The 20657-nt window shown below is 38.6% G+C and overlaps 1 protein-coding gene across 3 annotated transcripts in view; it reads right to left on the reverse strand.

Annotated features, from left to right (window-relative positions):
• Positions 1-20657, reverse strand: part of CDK8 (cyclin dependent kinase 8) — a 147377-nt gene that overhangs the window by 100985 nt on the left and 25735 nt on the right. The gene's annotated exons all lie outside the window — the stretch shown is intronic.

Consider the following 20657-nt stretch of genomic DNA (forward strand, 5'->3'; position numbering starts at 1 on the left):
AAGTTATAACCTTATCAAAGTACATTACCTAGAACATGATTTATCCTAAGGAGGGAAGTCCCTTACTCTTGACAGAATTCAAATTGTTCAAAACTTTCCCACACATGTAAATAACAGACAATTATGAATATTCCTAGATCTCTTTGACTATTGCAGGCAACGGGTTCCCATTTTCTGTAATTGTATGATTACTGTATTTCTTCACTAAGTCCTCAATAATCAAACCTCTTCCCTAGGAACCTAAACCTCTTCCCTAGGAACCCAAACTTTTGCAATTGAAAAGAGCACTTCAGCAACTTTCTACTCTGAGCCTACTTACATATCATAAAGTCTTCTACTTATACACACGAGAGATCTGAACAAGGTTTTGGTGTTCTGACTTGACTTAACGGGAATCATCAGAGATCAAGAGCTTACTGGAGTCTCTCTATACCCAGTGGCAAAAGCCTACCCATCTTGTCTAAAAAAAGCCACAGCAGGTAAACTAATAAGAGTCCTCTGCCAACTTGGTTTGAGGGTCCTTTCAACTCCCAAGTCCTTCAGGCTGTACAATCTTGCTGCTCACTGGAAAAGACAGAACATGTTCAGCAAGGAGGATTTTCTAATACAAAATCTATTACTTTCTCCCTCATACATCTCCATTTATTGATGTAATTAATACTTTAAGGGTCAGCAAACTATGGCCCAAAGGTCAAATTCAGCCCATAGCCTATTTTTAACCCAACCAGATCTAAGAATGATTTTTACATTTTTAAAGGATTGTTTATAAAAAGAAAAAAAAAAAAAAGAAGAGGAATATGCAAGGGAGATTATATGTGGCCTGCAAAGCCATAAATATTTACTATCCGGCCTTATACAGGAAGCTTGCTGATCACTCCTACTCCTCTATTCCCTGAAAAAAAGAGGTAAACTATCTGCACCCTAAAGAGACTTATCAGAAACTCCTCTAGAAAAATCCAGATTTAATCTTGGTTGTTAAAGGGTCATATCTTAAAAATGACAAAGGGAACTATGAGGCAGGATATGTGGGAACAGAGCTCAACTCACCCCTAGACTGTGACCCCCCTGCTAGAGGCAAAATATGGCCAGGTGACAGAACTCACCGTGCTCACCAGAGCTTGCAGTTAGCTAGAGATTTAAAAAAGGGGGGGGGGGGGGGAGCTTAAAATATATAAACCGAGAGGAGATCTGCTTTTGCGGTAGTACATGAATTCGAAATACTCTGGAGACAAAGAAGGTTCTTGACTTCATTAATGCTTCCAAAGAAGATGACTATTATAAAGATAGAAGACCATAAAAAAAAACAAGAGGAACATGAAACTAAACAAAGGAAATGCCCTGGCTGATCATTATGGCACAAAGGCAGTCCTTTCATGATCCTAGTCCTCAAGATTCTTCAAAAGACCAAATCCTTAGAGAGGCTCAAAAGGCCATTAGAGAATGCCAGCAATTGGCAGAAATCTGGGTGCAAACAATCAAAGTTAACCTCTTGCGCTCTCAGGACCGCTGCTTTGTGTTCTCAAATGGAACCTGAAACTTTTTTACATAAAATAATACACTCTGGGAAGGAGAGATTGGTTAGTGAACACAATCAAAACTAATAGGAAAACTTCTATGAAATCGCCAAGTGTATCTTTAGTGCAAGTCTCATCTTTTATCAGCATAATCCTTGGTTAAAACTGTAAACATGGGGTGTGGACAAGTGTCCAAACCTCAAGGCCTCTTCAAACACATCCAAATGGTTTTCGTACAACTACCCTTCTGCTATGGGTTTTGAAAATGTCCTGGATTTTGCCTGCTTATTCTTGGATTAGACTTAAGCCTTTCCTTGTTGGAAACTTACAGCTCAAACAGTAGCGAAAGTGTTATTCAATTCTGTGTTCCCAGCCTGAGGAATTCCAACTGAACTCTCTGATGAAAGGAAAGGGGGACCCATTTTGCTGGAACTATTAAAGAGCTTTGCAAAGTCCTGCCACTTACTCAGTTAGTGTCCTTATTACCCCCAAGCTTCAAGAAAGGTAGAAAGAACAAAGGGAAATCTGAAACTAGTATTAGCATAAGCCTCCCAAACTGAAAAGTATAAAATATAGCTCATGATTTTCTCTGCTTTGCCCCACACAATGTCCTGTTCTTCCAAATCTTGCCCCATGTGTCACTAAATGGTACTACAACTACAACTCAATTATTCAAGCCAGAAACTTAGGAATAATTCTCAACATTGTCCTTTCTCTCATTAAAGGGCAAGGAGAGATAAGAGAGGGAAACAGGATGGTCAGGAGACTGCAGCGCTATTACTTTCTAGTTCACATCCTTATACACTGTTTATGTGTTTCCAGAATCATTTCATTTCAAAAAAAAAATTAAGTATTATAAATAAAAAATCAAGTCTGTGAATCATTGACTTTTAAAGGCAAAACAACCATTTCTGGTTTTGGTGTAACTTCTTTTTCTTTTTTAGACTTATAGTCAATTCAGTCCAATGTTCTCTAGCTGATAATGGTTCCTTACATTGTAATATAAAACCTCAGAGCTGGTAGGACCATATAAGTCACCTAGTCCAAACATCCATCAAATACCTGAATTTCCTCTACAACAAACCCATCAATGCATCATTCAGGATATGCTTAACCATCTGTAGAAGGAAAAGAATTCTCTGCCTTCCCTCCCATGTTTGGACAACTTGGTCTGTTACAAAGTTCCCTCTTATGTGACAGTGTGAAAATGCGTTATCTTTAGCTTTCTGATCACAGTTCTGTAGCTTGGGTATACAAACTTTTGTCCCTCTTTCCACAGGACAGCAAATTATATCTTTGAAATTGCACCCATGTGGGAGAATATGCTTATCTCCCTCAATTTAAATCTCAGAAGACTGTGGCTATAACCTTTAAAAAGCTTAATTCCATTTAGTAATTAATTATGGATCTATTACTTCTGACTATATCTAAACTCAGTGTAAGTTAATTATGTTTTCAGCTTCAGAATAAGTATTGTACAGCTTCCAGCCAATTGTCCTATTTCAAGATTGGGAAAGAAAGAAACTACAGCTCAAAGATCTAAGATTCAGAAATTAGTCCATGTTCAATGTACCCTGTACAGTCGGTTTTCTATACTTCAAATCTATTCCAGTTTGCTAATGCTGCCGTTAAGCAAAATATCAGAAATGGACTGGCTTTTATAAAGGGGGTTTACCTGGTTACAAAGTTACAGTCTTAAGGCCATAAAGTGTCCAAAGTAAGGCATTAACAATCAGGTATCTTCACTGGAGGATGGCTAGTGGCATCCAGAGAACCTCTGTTAGCTGGGAAGGCACATGGCTGGCATCTGCTGGCTCCCAGTTTGTGTTTCAAAATGGCATTCTCCAAATGTCAGTATCAGCTTCCAACGGCTGTCTTCAAAGCGTTCCTCTTGGCTACAGCAATCTTGCTCCTTCTGTCTGAGCTTATATCAGTGCTCTAGTAAACCAATCAAGGCCCATGCTGAATGGGTGGGACCACACCTTCATGGAAATTATCTAATAAGAGTTATCACCTACAGTTGGGTGGGTCACATCTCCATGGACACAACCTAATCCACAGGTTCCAACTTAATCAATACTAGTATGTCTGCCCCCACAAGAACGCATTAAAGAATATGGCTTTTTCTGGGGGACATAACATATACAAACTGGTACAAAATCCATCCCTTTAAATTCCAAGATGAAAAACACAAACCCCTTTAGTTTATATATTTTAGTACCTTTCCTCAATCATTTTGTTTGCCCTTCTCCAAACCTCTTCTAGTTCTTGCCTTCCTACATTGTGCCATTTATCAAAAGTAAAAAGATACTATGATTTTGTACAATGGTAGGATTATATTTTCTTTGTTTTCAATATACTGTCTAAATGCTACAGTGAATACCTGTTTCATCTGCTCAATGCCCACTCCCACACATGTCCCTCTAGGGATGCTTTCTCCCTGCAATTTTCTTGAATCCATTAAAATGCTTATAGAAGAAATAACCTTACACATATAACCTGATCCTGTCTAATAAGCACAGTTTATAAGCCAGCATTAGATACCTGCACCAAGATGGACCAAACATAGTGAGTCTCATTATCTGAAATAGGTTATCTTGCCATTTGCAATAAGCAAATATTTACAGTGCTTACGGGTTACCCTGTACCAGCAAATACAGGTAAGTCTATCACAGCATGAGTTTTTATAGCATAATGTGGATATAACATGAATGACTAATTAGGCAACAAAACTGGCACAAGAAAGCAGAGTAAATAGGAAAAATCATAGTTATATGCAAAAAGCATGCAAAAAGCAAGCACACATAGCTGCTTTGAGTCCCTGAGTGTTCTTCGTGAATAGAATTCTTTTGTTTACCCAGGCATTCTTTATTCTTTTGTTTACCATTGGCAGTTGTGAACAGTAGGTAGTACAAGCAAAACTGCATGGCCAAGGACAAAGGTGAGAGGTGTGGCTAAGAACCTACTGAGTATGTGGACTAAAGGGAAAGGAGGAAATTTTGTGATTTGTTAATTTTTGTCAGTAAAATTATTATTTTTTTAGATTATAGCTATGCAAATACTTACGTTACGGCAAGCCCTACAGAAACTCTCAAGCCCACCTTCCCTAATGTTTTATAAGGGATTTTTCATAATAAGACATTTCTCAGAAACACAACCATGACACTGTAGCAGAAGCAACTGTAGGCAGCTATCTGCAAATGGACATATTCAAATCAACTGTCTACAAATAAATATCTTAAATTCTTCTTAAAAAATAAGAATTAGTACATTTCGGCACTGAAGAAATAGGGAATCACTCATGATAGAACACCTGAAGTTAATTTATTAAAGTACATGTAAACTTACATGGCATTATTAGAGCTTAAAAACTTCTTTTATATACATTATCTTTTTGTTATTTTACATATAAGAACACTGAGAGAAATTCACTTTACAGATGAAAAATCTGAGGTACTTAAGAGAGATTAAAGGAATTACTCAAATTCACAAAGTACACTGCAATCCCAAATCTAATTATGTTAAAAGAATAAAAATTAATAAGATCTCTTACCTAACAGAAACATCAGAAACATTTCTATTTAAAGTCAAAAGTAAGGCAAAAATATTCCCAACATTGTCATTACTGAAAATTATTAAAAAGTTACAGCCAGGGAAGACAATGGCGGCATAGAGAGGAGTGGAAGCTGATTTGTTCCCATGGAACAACTAATAAACAACCAGGAACAACTAGTAAATAATCTGGAATAACTGCAGGGGGACAAAGGTGACTGTCCACTTATCATACACCAACCTGAATTGGGAGAAATGCCCGAGATCACAGCATAAATCTGCAAGTAAAAACTGCGGATCCAAGCTGGGAGACCCCTCCTACCACGGCCCGAACTGCAAAGCCTCAGGGTGCTAGAGAGCAGCACTCTCCCAGCAAGTGAATATAGCTCAGCTGAGCTCCAACTGGGGTTTTAATTAACAAGCATGAACTGCTCAATATAAGCTACAAATCCCCAACAAGCAGACAGAGGCTTCTGGAAACAACTGACCTTGGGGAGCCAAAAGGTGGCTGCGGACTGGCCCTGAAGGGAGCTTTCTGTCCCTTTTTCGGCTCAGTGGAGACAGCCTCAGCCATTTTCAGTTCCCAGTGCTCTGACCCAGACAAGGGTGGAGACAGCACAGGCAGAGAGTCTAACAAAATGTAAATGATCTCTCCCTAGGGGAGATATTTTCCCTAAGAGGAAGAAGGTGATGCCAAGCTCTACTACCCACCTGCCATTCAGAACCAGACCCCAGAACCTGGGGGGAAACAGCCAAGGGCCACAACTACTTAACCCAGTCAGGAGCTACAAGCTGACACGCGCCACCTGCTGGGCAGAAAAGCACAGTGACTTGAGGCCTCACAGGGTGTACCAATCTTATAAGAAACCCTTAGGGAAACAGGATATTATTCCATCCTTCCAAGACCTGAGTCCATTCCGATCTGGGAATACCTGATTGGGGTAACCAAGGAAACCAGATGCCTAGACAACAGAAAACTACAACCTACACTAAGAAAAACAAAGTTATGGCCCAGTCAAAGGAACAAACTTACACTTCAACTGAGATACAGGAGTTGAAACACCTAATACTAAATCAATTCAAAAAGTTCAGGGAAGAAATGCCAAAGGAAATGAAGCATATAATGAAAACACTGGGCGTACATAAGGTAGAAATCAAAAGTTCGAAAAAACAACCAGCAGAATCTATGGAAATGAAAGGCACAACACAAGAGATGAAAAACACAATGGAAACATACACCAGCAGATCTCAAGAGGCAGAAGAAAATACTCAGGAACTGGAGAACAAGGTACCTGAAAGCCTACACACAAAAGAAAAGATACAGAAAAGAATGGAAAAATATTAGCAACATCTCTGGGAACTTAAGGACAAAACAAAATGCAGGAATGTACGTGTCATTGATGACCCAGAAGGAGAAGAGAAGAGAAAAGGGGCAGAAGCAATAATACAGGAAATGATCAACGAAAATTTCCCATCTCTTACGAAAGACATAAAATTACAGATCCAAGAAATGCAGCGTACCCCAAACAAAATAGATCTGAACAAGCCTACACCAAGACCCTTAATAATCGATTATCAAACGTCAAAGATAAAAGAGAGAATCCTGAAAGAAGCAAGAGAAAAGCGATCCATCACATACAAAGGAAGCTTAATAAGACTATGTGCTGATTTCTACAGAAACCATGGAGGCAAGAAGGAAGTGCTGTGATATATTTAAGACACTGAAACAGAAAAAACACCAACCAAGAATCCTATATCCAGCAAAACTATCTTTAAAATATGAGGGAGGGCTTAAAATATTCTCTGACAAACAGACAATTACGGAGTTTGTGAACAAGTTAGCTGCTCTACAGGAAACACTAAAGGAAGCACTGCAGACAGAATGGAAAAGACAGGAGTGAGAGGTTTGGAAAACAATTTTGGGAGATAGTAGCACAACAATGTAAGTACAATGAACAAAGATGACTGTGAGCATAGTTTAAAAAGAAAGGTTAGGAGCATGTGGGACACCAGAACGAAAGAGGAAAGATAAAGACTGCGACTGCATAACTCAGTGAAATCTAGGGTGCTCAATGATTGTAATAAATGGTACAAATATGTTTTTATATGAGTAGAACAAATGAATGTCAACACTGCAAGATGTTAAAAATAGGGTGGGACTAGGGGGAAATACAATCAACGCAAATGAGAGACGACAATAAACAGAAACATTGCATCATGCTTCCTTTAATATAACAAAGGCAATATAACAAAGCTCAATGCATATGGGGTGGGAGGACATAGGGGAAGGGTATGGGGCTCCTGGCATTGGTGAGGTTGTCTGACTCTTTATTCAACTTAAGCTTAATGCTATTTTTCCTTTTGTTGCTTTCTAGCTGTCATGCTTTTGTTTTTTTCCCTCTTTTTCTTTTTTCCTTTTCTTTTGTCCCTTTACCTTCTTTGACGCTTCCTCTCTCTTTATGGAAGAAATAGAGATGTCCTTATATAGATACTGGCAATGGTGCTGAATACATAAACATGTGACTGTTCAGGGAATCATCGATTGTTTAGTTAGGACGGAATGTATGGTGTGTGAACAAAACCATCTTTAAAAAAAATGTGGTGATGAAGAAACCTTGAGTGCACTATATTGAGTGAAATAAGACAGACACGTAAGGACAAATATTGCAGGGTCTCAATGATATGAACTAGTTATAATATGTAAAGTCATAGACATGAAATATCAGTTATAAACAATGGGGAGCAGTTGCTTATTATGAGCAAAATGTTCAACTATGTTGAACTTAGATGTTTGGAAGTAGACACAGGGGATGGCAGCATGCTGTCAGAACAACTAACAGTGCTGAATGGTCTGTGAATGTGGTGGGAAGGGTAAGGTCAGAGTCACGTACGTCACCAGAAGGAAAGTTGGAGGTTAAAAGATGGGAATGTATAAAAAAGGGAATCTTGTAGTGGACAATGTCTGTGATTAACTGTAAAAATATTAGAAATCTCTCTCATGAACTAGAACGAATGTATGATACTATAACCAGAAGTTAATAATAGAGGGGCATATAGGAAAAAATACATAACTATTGCAAACTATATACTACAGTTAGCAGCATTTTAACATTCTTTCATCAACTGTAACAAATGCTCCATAACAAAACTATGAATCAATAATGGAAGGGGGCTGGTTAGGGGTATGGGAGGATTTGAGTTTCCTTTTTTTCTCTTTATTTCTTTTCTGGAGTAATGAAAAGGTTCTAAAAACTGAAAAAAAAATTAATTGTGGTGAGGGATGCACAGCTATATGATGGTACCACAGGTAACTGATTGTACACTTTGGATCTTTGGATAATTATACAGTACGTGTGCCAATTTGTGTATTTACGTCCCCCAGAAAAAGCCAAATTCTTTAATGCATTCTTGTGGGGGCAGACATATTAGTGTCGATTGGGTTGGAACCCATTGGTTCAGTGTCCATGGAAATGTGACCCACCCAACTGTAGCTAATAACTCTGACTGGATAATTTCCATGGAGGTGTGGCCCCACTCATTCAGCATGGGACTTGTTTAGTTTACTGGAGCACTACATAAGCTCAGACAGAAGGCACTCAGAGCAAGCTGGAGCTGAGACAGACATTTTGAAGATGGCCGTTGAACGCTGATGCAGACATTTTGGAGAATGCCATTCTGAAATGCAACTTAGATCAAGCAGACCCAGCCACGTGCCTTCCCAGCTAACAGAGGTTCTCCGGATGCCACTGGCATCCAGTGAAGGTACCCAATAGTTGATGCATTACCTTGCACACTTTATGGCCTTAAGACTGTAACTGGGTAACCAAATAAACCCCCTTTTATAAAAGTGAATCCATTTCTGGTGTTTTGCATTCTGGCAGCATTAGCAAACTAGAACAGTAAGTGAACAATCTCAATAAAAAATAAATTAAAAGGAGGCGGGGCAAGACGGCGGATTGGGGAGCTGTATGTTTTAGTTACTCCTCCAGGAAAGTAGGTAGAAAGACAGGAACTGTGTGGACTGGACACCACAGAGCAATCTGACTTTGGACATACTTCATACAACATTCATGAACATGTCGAACTGCTGAGATCAGCGAAATCTGTAAGTTTTTGTGGCCAGGGGACCCGCGCCCCTCCCTGCCAGGCTCAGTCCCGTGGGAGGAGGGGCTGTCTGCTCTAGGAAGGAGAAGGGAGAACTGCAGTGGCAGCTGTTATCGGAAACTCATTCTACTGATGCAGACTCCAACCATAGATAGACTGAGAACAGACACCAGAAAATCTGAGAGCAGCCAGCCCAGCAGAGAGGAGATAGGCATAGCAAAAAACAGCAAGAAAAACTCCAAAATAAAAGTGGAGGATTTTTGGAGTTCTAGTGAACATAGAAACGGGAAGGGCAGAGTCCAGGCCCTGAGGCTCATATGCAAATCCCGAAGAAAACCTGATCTCTCTGCCTCCTGGATCTTTCCTTAATGGCCCTAATTGCCTTGTCTCTTAGCATTTCAATAACCCATTAGATCTGAGAGGAAGGCTTTTTTTTTTTTTTTTATTCTTTTTTTTTTTTCTGTTTCTAAAACAATTACTCTAAGAAGCCCAATACAAAGAGCCTCAAAGACTTGCACTTTGGCAGGTCAAGACAAGAGCAGAACTAAGAGAGCTCTGAGACAAAAGGCAATAATCCAGTCGATGAGAAAATTCACTGAACGCCACAACTTCCCAAGAAAAGGGGGGTGTCCGCTCACAGCCATCATCCTGGTGGACAGGAAACACTCCTGCCCATTGCCAGCCCCATAGCCCAGAACTGCCCCAGACAACCCAGTGTGACGGAACTGCTTCAAATAACAGGCACACACCACAAAACTGGGTGTGGACATTAGCCTTCCTTGCACCCTCAGCTGGCTGCCCTAGACTTCGGAAGGTGGAGCAGTGTGAATTAACAAAGCTCCATTTAGCCATCATTTCAGCAGACTTGGAGCCTTCCTACACAGCCCAGCAGCTCAGAACCGCCCTGGGGGGACGGCACTCACCTCTGACATAGCACAGTCATCCCTCAACAGAGGACCAGGGGGTGCATGGCCTGGAAGAGGGACCCACTCGCAAGTCTCAGGAGCCATACGCCAATACCAAGGACTTGTGGGTCAGTGGCAGAGACAAACTGTGGCAGGACTGAACTGAAGGATTAGACTATTGCAGCAGCTTTAAAACTCCAGGAACACCAGGGAGATCTGGTTGTTAGAGCCACCACCCCTCCCTGACCGCCCAGACACACGCCCCATATACAGGGCGGGCAACACCAACTACACACGCAAGCTTGGTACACCAACTGGACGCCACAAGACTCACTCCCCCACTCACCACCAAGGCAAAGCAGGGGAGAACTGGCTTGTGGAGAACAGGTGGCTCGTGGACGTCACCTGCTGGTTAAAGTGTACTCCACGAAGCTGTAGATCTGATAAATTAGAGATAAGGACTTCAATTGGTCTACACATCCTAAAAGAACCCTACCAAGTTCAGCAAATGCCAAGAGGCCAAAAACAACAGAAAATTATAAAGCATATGAAAAAACCAGATGACATGGATAACCCAAGCCCAAGCACCCAAATCAAAACATCAGAAGAGACACAGTCCCTAGAGCAGCTAATCAAAGAACTAAGGATGAACAATGAGACCATAGTACGGGATACAAAGGATATCAAGAAGACCCTAGAAGAGCATAAAGAAGACATTGCAAGACTAAATAAAAAAACAGATGATCTTATGGAAATTAAAGAAACTGTTGACCAAATTAAAAAGATTCTGGATACTCATAGTACAAAACTAGAGGAAGTTGAACAACAAATCAGTGACCTGGAAGATGACAGAATGGAAAATGAAAGCACAAAAGAAAGAACGGGGAAAAAAATCGAAAAAATCGAAATGCACCTCAGGGACATGATAGATAATATAAAACGTCCAAATATAAGACTCATTGGTGTTCCAGAAGGGGAATAAAAGGGTAAAGATCTAGGAAGAGTATTCAAAGAAATTGTAGGGGAAAACTTCCCAAATCTTCTAAACACAATAAATACACAAATCATAAACGCCCAGCGAACTCCAAATAGAATAAATCCAAATAAACCCACTCCAAGACATATTGTGATCACACTGTCAAACACAGAAGAGAAGGAGCAAGTTCTGAAAGCAGCAAGAGAAAAGCAATTCACCACATATAAAGGAAACAGCATAAGACTAAGTAGTGACTACTCAGCAGCCACCATGGAGGCAAGAAGGCAGTGGCACGATATATTCAAAATTCTGAGTGAGAAAAATTTCCAGCCAAGAATACTTTATCCAGCAAAGCTCTCCTTCAAATTTGAGGGAGAGCTTAAATTTTTCACAGACAAACAAATGCTGAGAGAATTTGCTAAGAGGAGACCTGCCCTACTGGAGACGCTAAAGGGAGCCCTACAGACAGAGAAACAAAGAAAGGAGAGAGAGACTTGGAGAAAGGTTCAGTACTAAAGAGATTCGGTATGGGTACATTAAAGGATATTAATAGAGAGAGGGGAAAAATATATATGACAAATATAAACCAAAGGATAAGATGGCTGATTCAAGAAATGCCTTCACGGTTATAATGTTGAATGTAAATTGATTAAACTCACCAATTAAAAGATACAGATTCACAGAATGGATTAAAAAAAACAAACCATCAATATGTTGCATACAAGAGACTCATCTTAGACACAGAGACACAAAGAAATTGTAAGTGAAAGGACGGAAAAAAATATTTCATGCAAGCTACAGCCAAACGAAAGCAGGTGTAGCAATATTAATCTCAGATAAAATAGGCTTTAAATGCAGGGATGTTTTGAGAGACAAAGAAGGCCACTACATACTAAAAAAAGGGGCAATTCAGCAAGAAGAAATAACAATCGTAAATGTTTATGCAGCCAATCAACGTGCCACAAAATACATGAGAGAAACACTGGCAAAACTAAAGGAAGCAATTGATGTTTCCACAATAATTGTGGGAGACTTCAACACATCACTTTCTCTTATAGATAGATAGAAGACCAATAAGGAAATTGAAAACCTAAACAATCTGATAAATGAATTAGATTTAACAGACAGATATAGAATATTACATCCCAAATCACCAGGATACACATACTTCTCTAGTGCTCACGGAACTTTCTCCAGAATAGATCATATGCTAGGACATAAAACAAGGCTCAATAAATTTAAAAAGATTGAAATTATTCAAAGCACATTCTCTGACCACAATGGAATACAATTAGAAGTCCATAAATATCAGAGACTTAGAAAATTCACAAATACCTGGAGGTTAAACAACACACTCCTAAACAATCAGTGGATTAAAGAAGGAATAGCAAGAGAAATTGCTAAATAGATACAGACGAATGAAAATGAGAACAGAACATACCAAAACCTATGGGATGCAGCAAAAGTAGTGCTAAGGGGGAAATTTATAGCACTGAACACATATATTAAAAAGGAAGAAAGAGCCAAAATCAAAGAACTAATGGATCAACTGAAGAAGCTAGAAAATGAACAGCAAATCAATCCTAAACCAAGTACAAGAAAAGAAGTAACAAGGATTAAAGCAGAAATAAATGACATAGAGAACAAAAAAATAATAGAGGATAAATATCACCAAAAGTTGGTTCTTTGAGAAGATCAACAAGATTGACAAGGCCCTAGCTAGACTGACAAAATCAGAAACAGAGAAGTCCCATATAAACAAAATAATGAATGAAAAGGGTGACATAACTGCAGATCCTGAAGAACTTAAAACAATTATAAGAGGATACTATGAACTGCTGTATGGCAACAAACTGGATAATGTAGAGGAAATGGACAATTTCCTGGAAACATATGAACAACCTAGACTGACGAGAGAAGAAACAGAAGACCTCAACCAACCCATCACAAGCAAAGAGATCCAATCCGTCATCAAAAATCTTCCCACAAATAAATGCCCAGGGCCAGATGGCTTCACAGGGGAATTCTACCAAACTTTCCAGAAAGAACTGATACCAATCTTACTTAAACTCTTTCAAAACACTGAAGAAAATGGAACACTACCTAACTCATTTTATGAAGCTAACATCAATCTAATACCAAAACCAGGAAAAGACGTTATAAAAAAGGAAAACTACCAGCCAATCTCCTTAATGAATATAGATGCAAAAATCCTCAACAAAATACTTGCAAATCGAATCCAAAGACACATTAAAAAAAATCATACACCATGACCAAGTGGGGTTCCTTCCAGGCATGTAAGGATGGTTCAACATAAGAAAATCAATCATTGTATTACAACACATTAAAAATTCGAAAGGGAAAAATCAATTGATCATCTCAATAGATGCTGAAAAAGATTTCGACAAAATCCAACATCCGTTTTTGATAAAAACACTTAAAAAGGTAGGAATTGAAGGAAACTTCCTCAACATGATAAAGAGCATATATGAAAAACCCACAGCCAGCATAGTACTCAATGGTGAGAGACTGAAAGCCTTCCCTCTAAGATCAGGAACAAGACAAGGATGCCCGCTGTCACCACTGTTATTCAACATTGTGCTGGAAGTGCTAGCCAGGTCAATCCGGCAAGACAAAGAAATAAAAGGCATCCAAATTGGAAAAGAAGAAGTAAAACTGTCATTGTTTGCAGATGATATGATCTTATATCTGGAAAACCCCGAGAAATCGATGATACAGCTACTAGAGCTAATAAACAAATTTAGCAAAGTAGTGGGATACAAGATTAATGCACAGAAGTCAGTAATGTTTCTATATGCTAGAAATGAACAAACTGAAGAGACACTCAAAAAAAAGATACCATTTTCAATAGCAACTAAAAAAATCCAGTACCTAGGAATAAACTTAACCAAAGATGTAAAAGACCTATACAAAGAAAACTACATAACTCTACTAAAAGAAATAGAAGTGGACCTTAAAAGATGGAAAAATATTCCATGTTCATGGATAGGAAGGCTAAATGTCATTAAGATGTCAATTCTACCCAAACTCATCTACAGATTCAATGTAATCCCAATCAAAATTCCAACAACCTACTTTGCAGACTTGGAAAAGGTAGTTATCAAATTTATTTGGAAAGGGAAGACGCCTCGAATTGCTAAAGACACTCTAAAAAAGAAAAACGAAGTGGGAGGACTTACACTTCATGACTTTGAAGCTTATTATAAAGCCACAGTTGTCAAAAGAGCATGGTACTGGCACAAAGATAGACACATAGATCAATGGAGATCTATGTCTGACTGATCTTTGATAAGGCCCCCAAAGTCACTGAACTGAGTCATAATGGTCTTTTTTTTTTTTCAATCATCATTTTATTGAGATATATTCACATACCATGCAGTCATACAAAACAAATCGTACTTTTGATTGTTTACAGTACCATTACATAGTGGTACATTCATCACCCAAATCAATCCCTGGCACCTTCATTAGCACACACACAAAAATAACAAGAATAATAATTAGAGTGAAAAAGAGCAATTGAAGTAAAAAAGAACACTGGGTACCTTTGTCTGTTTGTTTCCTTCCCCTATTTTTCTACTCATCCATCCATAAACTAGACAAAGTGGAGTGTGGTCCTTATGGCTTTCCCAATCCCATTGTCACCCCTCATAAGCTACATTTTTATACAAATGTCTTCGAGATTCATGGGTTCTGGGTTGTAGTTTGATAGTTTCAGGTATCCACCACCAGCTACCCCAATTCTTTAGAACCTAAAAAGGGTTGTCTAAAGTGTGCGTAAGAGTGCCCACCAGAGTGACCTCTCGGCTCGTTTTGGAACCTCTCTGCCACTGAAGCTTATTTCATTTCCTTTCACATCCCCCTTTTGGTCAAGAAGATGTTCTCCATCCCACGATGCCGGGTCTACATTCCTCCCCGGGAGTCATATTCCACGTTGCCAGGGAGATTCACTCCCCTGGGTGTCTGATCCCACGTAGGGGGGAGGGCGGTGATTTCACCTTTCAAGTTGGCTTAGCCAGAGAGAGAGGGCCACATCTGAGGAACAAAGAGGCATTCAGGAGGAGACTCTTAGGCACAAATATAGGGAGGCCTACCCTCTCCTTTGCAGCAACCGTTTTCCCAAGGGTAAAACTTATGGTAGAGGGCTCAACCCATCAAACCACCAGTCCCCTATGTCTGTGGTCATGTTAGCAACCATAGAGGTGGGGTAGGCGAATACCCCTGCATTCTCCACAGGCTCCTCAAGGGGGCACTACATCTTTTTTTTTCCTTGTTTTTCTTTTTTTTTTTTAACTTTCCCTTCTTTTTTAAATCAACTGTATGAAAAAAAAGTTAAAAAGAAAACAAACATACAATAAAGAACATTTCAAAGAGACCATAACAAGGAAGTAAGAAAAAGACAACTAACCTAAGATAACTGCTTAACTTCCAACATGTTCCTACTTTACCCCAAGAAAGTTACATAATATAGCAACATTTCTGTGAACTTGTTCCTACTATGTCCATCAGAAATTAACAGACCATAGTCATTCCTGGGCATCCCCAGAACGTTAAATAGCTTATCTGTTCTTCTTGGATAACTGTTCCCCCTTCCTTAATTGCTCTCTACTGCTAGTTCCCCTACATTCTACATTATAAACCATTTGTTTTACATTTTTCAAAGTTCACATTAGTGGTAGCATATAATATTTCTCTTTTTGTGCCTGGCTTATTTCACTCAGCATTATGTCTTCAAGGTTCATCCATGTTGTCATATGTTTCACGAGATCGTTCCTTCTTACTGCCGCGTAGTATTCCATCGTGTGTATATACCACATTTTATTTATCCACTCATCTGCTGAAGGACATTTGGGTTGTTTCCATCTCTTGGCAATTGTGAATAATGCTGCTATGAACATTGGCGTGCAATATCTGTTCGTGTCACTGCCTTCCGATCTTCCGGGTATATGAGAAGTGCAATCGCTGGATCGAATGGTAGCTCTATATCTAGTTTTCTAAGGAACTGCCAGACTGACTTCCAGAGTGGCTGAACCATTATACAGTCCCACCAACAATGAATAAGAGTTACAATTTCTCCACATCCCCTCCAGCATTTGTAGTTTCCTGTTTGTTTAATGGCAGCCATTCTAACCGGTGTTAGATGGTATCTCATTGTGGTCTTAATTTGCATCTCTCTAATAGCTAGGGAAGCTGAACATTTTCTCATGTGTTTCTTGGCCATTTGTATTTCCTCTTCAGAGAACTGTCTTTTCATATCTTTTGCCCATTTTATAATTGGGCTGTCTGTACTATTGTCATTGAGTTGTAGGATTTCTTTGTATATGCAAGATATCAGTCTTTTGTCAGATACATGGTTTCCAAAAATTTTTTCCCATTGAGTTGGCTGCCTCTTTACCTTTTTGAGAAATTCCTTTGAGGTGCAGAAACTTCTAAGCTTGAGGAGTTCCCATTTATCTATTTTCTCTTTTGTTGCTTGTGCTTTGGGTGTAAAGTCTAGGAAGTGGCCAACTAATACAAGGTCTTGAAGATGTTTTCCTACATTATCTTCTAGGAGTTTCATGGTACTTTCTTTTATATTGAGATCTTTGGTCCATTTTGAGTTAATTTTTGTGTAGGGGGTGAGGTAGGGGTCCTCTTTCATTCTTTTGGATATGGATATCCAACTCTCCCAGCCCCATTTGTTGAAAAGACCATTATGGCTCAGTTCAGTGACTTTGGGGGCCTTATCAAAGATCAGTCGGCCATAGATCTGAGGGTCTATCTCTGAATTCTCAATTCGATTCCATTGATCTACATGTCTATCTTTGTGCCAGTACCATGCTGTTTTGGCAACTGTGGCTTTATAATAAGCTTCAAAGTCAGGGAGTGTAAGTCCTCCCACTTCGTTTTTCTTTTTTAGAGTGTCTTTAGCAATTCGAGGCATCTTCCCTTTCCAAATAAATTTGATAACTAGCTTTTCCAAGTCTGCAAAGTAGGTTGTTGGAATTTTGATTGGGATTGCATTGAATCTGTAGATGAGTTTGGGTAGAATTGACATCTTGATGACATTTAGTCTTCCTATCCATGAACATGGAATATTTTTCCATCTTTTAAGGTCCCCTTCTATTTCTTTTAGTAGAGTTATGTAGTTTTCTTTGTATAGGTCTTTTACATCTTTGGTTAAGTTTATTCCTAGGTACTTGATTTTTTTAGTTGCTATTGAAAATGGTATCTTTTTCTTGAGTGTCTCTTCAGTTTGTTCATTTCTAGCATATAGAAACATTACTGACTTATGTGCATTAACCTTGTATCCCGCTACTTTGCTAAATTTGTTTATTAGCTCTAGTAGCTGTATCGTCGATTTCTCAGGGTTTTCTAGATATAAGATCTTATCATCTGCAAACAATGACAGTTTTACTTCTTCTTTTCCAATTTGGATGCCTTTTATTTCTTTGTCTTGCCGGATTGACCTGGCTAGCACTTCCAGCACAATGTTGAATAACAGTGGTGACAGCGGGCATCCTTGTCTTGTTCCTGATCTTAGAGGGAAGGCTTTCAGTCTCTCACCATTGAGTACTATGCTGGCTGCGGGTTTTTCATATATGCTCTTTATCATGTTGAGGAAGTTTCCTTCAATTCCTACCTTTTGAAGTGTTTTTATCAAAAACGGATGTTGGATTTTGTCAAATGCTTTTTCAGCATCTATTGAGATGATCAATTGATTTTTCCCTTTCGAGTTTTTAATGTGTTGTAATACATTGATTGTTTTTCTTATGTTGAACCATCCTTGCATGCCTGCAATGAACCCCACTTGGTCATGGTGTATGATTTTTTTAATGTGTCTTTGGATTCGATTTGCAAGTATTTTGTTGAGGATTTTTGCATCTATATTCATTAGGGAGATTGGCCGGTAGTTTTCCTTTTTTGTAGCATCTTTGCCTGGTTTTGGTATTAGATTGATGTTAGCTTCATAAAATGAGTTAGGTAGTGTTCCATTTTCTTCAATGTTTTGAAAGAGTTTGAGTAAGATTGGTTTCAGTTCTTTCTGGAAAGTTTGGTAGAATTCCCCTGTGAAGCCATCTGGCCCTGTGCATTTATTTGTGGGAAGATTTTTGATGACTGATTGGATCTCTTTGCTTGTGATGGGTTGGTTGAGGTCTTCTATTTCTTCTTTGGTCAGTCTAGGTTGTTCATATGTTTCCAGGAAATTGTCCATTTCTTCTACATTATCCAGTTTGTTGCCATACAGTTGTTCATAATATCCTCTTATAATTTTTTTTTAATTTCTTCAGGATCTGCAGTTATGGCACCTTTTTCAGTCATTATTTTGTTTATATGGGTCTTCTCTCTTTTTGATTTTGTCAGTCTAGCTAGGGGCTTGTCAATCTTGTTGATCTTCTCAAAGAACCAACTTTTGGTGATATTTATCGTCTCCGTTGTTTTTTGTTCTCTATGTCATTTATTTCTGCTTTAATCCTTGTTATTTGTTTTCTTCTACTTGGGTTGGATTCGTTTGCTGTTCATTTTCTAGCTTCTTCAGTTGATCCATTAGTTCTTTGATTTTGGCTCTTTCTTACTTTTTAATATATGCGTTTAGTGCTATAAATTTCCCCCTTAGCACTGCTTTTGCTGCATCCTATAGGTTTTGGTATGTTGTGTTCTCATTTTCATTCGTCTCTATGTATTTAGCAATTTCTCTTGCTATTTCTTCTTTAACCCACTGATTGTTTAGTAGTGTGTTGTTTAACCTCCAGGTATTTGTGAATTTTCTAAGTCTCTGATGGTTATTGACTTCTAATTGTATTCCATTGTGGTCAGAGAATGTGCTTTGAATAATTTCAATCTTTTTAAATTTATTGAGGCTTGCTTTATGTCCCAGCATATGATCTATTCTGGAGAGAGTTCCGTGAGCACAAGAAAAGTATGTGTATCCTGGTGATTTGGGATGTAATGTCCTGTATATGTCTGTTAAATCTAATTCATTTATCAGATTGTTTAGGTTTTCAATTTCCTTACTGGTCTTCTGTCTGGTTGATCTATCTATAGGAGAGAGTGATGTGTTGAAGTCTCCCACAATTATTGTGGAAACATCAATTGCTTCCTTTAGTTTTGCCAGTGTTTCTCTCATGTATTTTGTGGCACCTTGATTGGGTGCATGGACATTTACGAGTGTTATTTCTTTTTGCTGAATTGCCCCTTTTATTAGTATGTAGTGGCCTTCTTTGTCTCTCAAAACATCCCTGCATTTGAAGTCTATTTTATCTGAGATTAATATTGCTACACCTGCTTTCTTTTGGCTGTAGCTTGCATGAAATATTTTTTTCCATCCTTTCACTTTCAGTTTCTTTGTGTCCCTGTGTCTAAGATGAGTCTCTTGTATGCAACATATTGATGGTTCATTTTTTTTGATCCATTCTGCGAATCTATATCTTTTAATTGGGGAGTTTAATCCATTTACATTCAACGTTATAACCGTGAAGGCATTTCTTGAATTGGCCATATTATCCTTTGGTTTATGTTTGCCATATTTTTCCCTATCTCTATTAATATCCTTTATTGCACCCATACCGAATCTCTTTAGTACTGAACCTTTCTCCAAGTCTCTCTGTCCTGTCTTTGTTTCTCTGTCTGTAGGGCTCCCTTTAGTATCTCCAGTAGGGCAGGACTCTTGTTAGCAAATTCTCTCAGCATTTGTTTGTCTGTGAAAAATTTAAGCTCTCCCTCAGATTTGAAGGAGAGCTTTGCTGGATAAAGTATTCTTGGCTGGAAATTTTTCTCACTCAGAATTTTAAATATATCGTGCCACTGCCTTCTTGACTCCATGGTGGCTGCTGAGTAGTCACTACTTAGTCTTATGCTGTTTCCTTTGTATGTGGTGAATTGCTTTTCTCTTGCTGCTTTCAGAACTTGCTCCTTCTCTTCTGTGTTTGACAGTGTGATCAGTATATGTCTCGGAGTGGGTTTATTTGGATTTATTCTATTTGGAGTTCGCTGAGCATTTATGATTTGTGTATTTATGTTGTTTTGAAGATTTGGGAAGTTTTCCCCAACAATTTCTTTGAATACTCTTCCTAGACCTTTACCCTTTTCTTCCCCTTCTGGGACACCAATGAGTCTTATATTTGGACGTTTCATATTATCTATCATACACCTGAGGTCCATTTCGAGTTTTTCAATTTTTTTCCCCATTCTTTCTTTTATGCTTTCATTTTCCATTTTGTCATCTTCCAGGTCACTGATTCGTTGTTCAACTTCCTCTAGTCTTGTACTATGAATGTCCAGAATCTTTTTAATTTGGTCAACAGTTTCTTTAATTTCCATAAGATCATCCATTTTTTTATTTAGTTTTGCAATGTCTTCTTTATGCTCTTCTAGAGTCTTCTTGATTTCCTTTATATCCCGTACTATGGTCTCATTGTTCATCTTTAGTTCTTTGAGTAGCTGCTCTAGGTGCTGTGTCTCTTCTGGTCTTTTGATTTGGGTGCTTGGGCTTGGGTTATCCATATCGTCTGGTTTTTTCATATGCTTTATAATTTTCTGTTGTTTTTGGCCTCGTGGCATTTGCTGAACTTGATAGGGTTCTTTTAGGGTTTGTAGACCTATTGA

The sequence above is a fragment of the Choloepus didactylus genome, chromosome 12 (assembly GCF_015220235.1).
Source record: "Choloepus didactylus isolate mChoDid1 chromosome 12, mChoDid1.pri, whole genome shotgun sequence".
Lineage (NCBI taxonomy): Eukaryota > Metazoa > Chordata > Mammalia > Pilosa > Megalonychidae > Choloepus > Choloepus didactylus.